Raw genomic sequence first — 3,326 nt, forward strand, 5'->3', positions numbered from 1 at the left:
ATTACTCATTTGGGAACTCATAAAGGCAGTTACAGAATGCAGTTATATTAGACTAAGAATGCAATAGAATTCACATTACAATTAGTTTTCCGTTTCTTTCACTCAGGGACGCAAGGTCGACAACAAATGCCATGCTCCTTACCAGAAATGTTCCTCGATTTGGGACCCACAGGAGAGGCTCTGATGGTCACTCTGAGCTTAACCCCAGGAAGACCCTATCCTTCAACATGGATCCAGAGAGTGGGCATTGCACAGCTCCAGAAGGGTCTGGGACTAGTGGGGGAGAAGGGGAGAGGAGATCTAGAGAAGGTAAGGGTCAAAGAGGATCAAGGAAGGGGAATGGAAGAAAAGACAGGAAGGAGGGAGGCAGGAAAAGATATAGTTGGCGATCAAATGTGGAATATCTGGAGATGAGAGTTGAGCTGCAGTACAGAGATGACAAATTGCAAGGGTTGATATAAATACAATCTTTGTTCATTGTTTTTTATTTATCATTGTCTGTTATTGTTGTTTCTGTTTGTCTTTGAGTGAAAGCGAAATGAGCCAAGCAATTCCTGACTTTGTCATGCTCAGGGAGGTGAAGTTAGAGTGGAAAATGGGTCCGTTCCAGGTTGTGTTTATTTCAATCATGTTGCAGATGATCAGATCTCACAAAGCCTGGTGAAGTGCTGCTATGTGTTTTAATCTTCCAAGATGTGTATCCCCATTGAAAAAAAAGACTGTCTGGAACAACACCACCATATCAGAATCTCGAATGTCTTGATATATAGTCATATTTTTCAGCCATGTTATGCATTTTATGATGAGCTGCAGGTGAGAATGCAGCATTATGTGAAACTTCTTGTTTTGAACAGCAAGTTGTAAGTCAGTGTAACTCTTGTTAATAGCTAACCAATAAAAAATACATGATTGGTTGAAATTCTGTTGTTTCTCATTGAATTTTGAAATCATGTCGAGTCGTTTTTGAAGAATGTCGTCGTGTGTATACAGTCATGTGAAATGTTCAGAACCTTGCAGATAATAGCTTTGGTTCAGTCTGCAGCATCACAGTCAAAGACCAAACGTGCCATGGAAGTCTCTCAATCACCAATGGGAATGGAGAAAAGCAGAATAGTACACAATTGAATCACTAGTTGAAATGGAGGCCAAAAATGCTAACTTGATTCAGAATGTTGAGAAGATAATTTTAATTCCCATCATAACAGGTCAACATTAGATCTAATCTAAACAGATCACTTCTGTGGTTGGGTTTACGTAGGCCTGGATTTGGGTTAGGCCGGATCCAGCATCCCAGCCAATTAAATGCGTCCGACTGTGGATTTATATATATTTTTTTTAAATTAGCTTGGCTGTCAACAAGATACAGAATGCGTCCCTTTATGCACATAAATAACCTCTGTCTGCTATTTGCAGTTGGTAAACTAACTAATGGATACTACTGTGCTGATTCCATAATGCAATGCATTTGTCCTGAAGGGCTGTTCTCCTGTCCAATGTTGGTTAGAATGTGCCTCAATCTTCTGTCTGATACCATAACCCCATACAAGGCATTGTCATGTATGCTCCTTCTTGTGAACACTCTTCGTGTGCCTTCTTTGGGATTCAAGCGCTTTGAAGCGTGTACCGCAATCAGTGCACACATACGGTCATTCCTCATTGTGCATTGTCTGGTGCTTATTCAGTGAAGCTAACGTGGCAAAACATTTATAGCATTCAGAACACATATAGGGTCTCTCTCCCTGTGTGAACTCTCATATGCACTTTCAGGTTATCTCGTCTGTTAAAAACACGATGACAAACCGAGCAAGGAAACGGTTTGTCATCGTGTGAATACTCCTATGCTTTGTCAGACAAATCACCCGACCTGAAGCCTTTGCCACAGTCACTGCAACAATGGGATCTTTCCCATGTGTGAATCATGATATGTCTTTTCAGATTACTAGTCCAGTTGAAACATTGACCACATAAGTGACAAAAAATATTTTTCATGCGAGTTTGGAGATCGTCTATAAGAATTTCTTTGGACTCAAAGTGTTTTCCACAGACACCACAAAGGCAATCTAGGTCTGTATCGTGTTTGTTCTCGTGTATGTTTTATTAAAAAACTCAGAGTAACATTTATTTCCACACACACCAACAGGTTTTGACAGTGTGGGCTAAAATGGGATGAGACTGGATTTCCTTCCTTTTTTCCAGATACCGGAGATTTGGCTTGTTATTTTCTGTGCTTTCTTTGATTTGAGTGTCTTAAACGTAATCCAAGGTTCTGTTTCCTCTTCTTTGACAACTCACTTGGGATTGGAGAACAGTCTGGATTTACTGCAGAGAGGGGCTGAGAGTCACTCAGTCTAATACTCTGTAGCCCTCTCCATCAGGTTCAGCTTTGATCTGTTCCAATGAGGTGCCAGGTAGAGAGGCTCCCTGTCCATATTCCTCACTTTGGGTTTGGTAAAGATGTGAGGGCTGACATAAGTCCTCTTCCTGATCATAGTCACTTTTCACACAGTCAGAGCTAATTATGAAGGTGTCATTATGAAACTCTTCCTCCTGACGGGTCCTGTGTTGCACTTGTTGTTCCTCTTTAATCTGTGTGGGCTCTGGGTCTTCTTGCCCCAGACTTCTTGCCCCAGGGCTCCACTCCTGCTCAAGGGAAACCTCCTCTTCGAAGACAGTGAGAGAGAGCTGCTGAAAGTCTGGAGAGGAGAAAGGATTTAACAAAAAAGTAAAAGCTGACATGAGACCATAATTACATTTCTATGTATGCAACATAATACAAAATGTGTCTTTCAGCAAGACATGACGTGTATCGTGCTAAAATGTAATAAAATAAGATGGCCAATGTCGCATAATATTGATGTCAGCGGAAAAAAATGTAGCTAATGACAAACCTGTCCTATGTAATTTTATCTCTGGTGGTTTGAGAACGATATCAAGCTGCCTCTGTAGAGGCCGTTCTCCTCTGTTGAACGATACACTTCTTCCAGGTACCCTGCTATCGTTTTCTCAACAGCCCCAAATATCTCATTAGCAGCTGCTGTTAAGCGCTGGTTGAGAAACATTGTCAACAACTGTATTTTAGCCATTATAAATAATCCAAGTAGCCTACGCGGCTGGCTAGGGCGTTTGTGTTTGTTGACGTTTTGATAACCTTTCACCTTTAGTTTTGTCCATGCACGAGCATATCAGATTTTCCACTGTCGCCACCTGCTGGGCTGGAGTGCTAACATATGCTGTTTTCTTCGTGACTAATGATTGGATAGTCTGTTGAGTGACCGTTGTACCACCCAATATTATTTCCACACGGGGCGGGGTTATTTTACATTCTG

The 3,326-nt window shown here is 41.4% G+C and overlaps 1 long non-coding RNA gene across 1 annotated transcript; it reads right to left on the reverse strand.

Moving 5' to 3' along the window:
- Positions 1-452: 452 nt before the first annotated feature.
- On the reverse strand, positions 453-3,142 carry LOC135553916 (uncharacterized). The gene is made up of 2 exons (XR_010457642.1): positions 2,889-3,142; positions 453-2,693 (listed from the first exon to the last, which is right to left on the reverse strand). It is a non-coding gene; the product is annotated as an uncharacterized LOC135553916 (long non-coding RNA).
- Positions 3,143-3,326: the final 184 nt, after the last annotated feature.

The sequence above is a fragment of the Oncorhynchus masou genome, chromosome 14 (assembly GCF_036934945.1).
Source record: "Oncorhynchus masou masou isolate Uvic2021 chromosome 14, UVic_Omas_1.1, whole genome shotgun sequence".
Classification (NCBI taxonomy): Eukaryota; Metazoa; Chordata; class Actinopteri; order Salmoniformes; family Salmonidae; genus Oncorhynchus; species Oncorhynchus masou.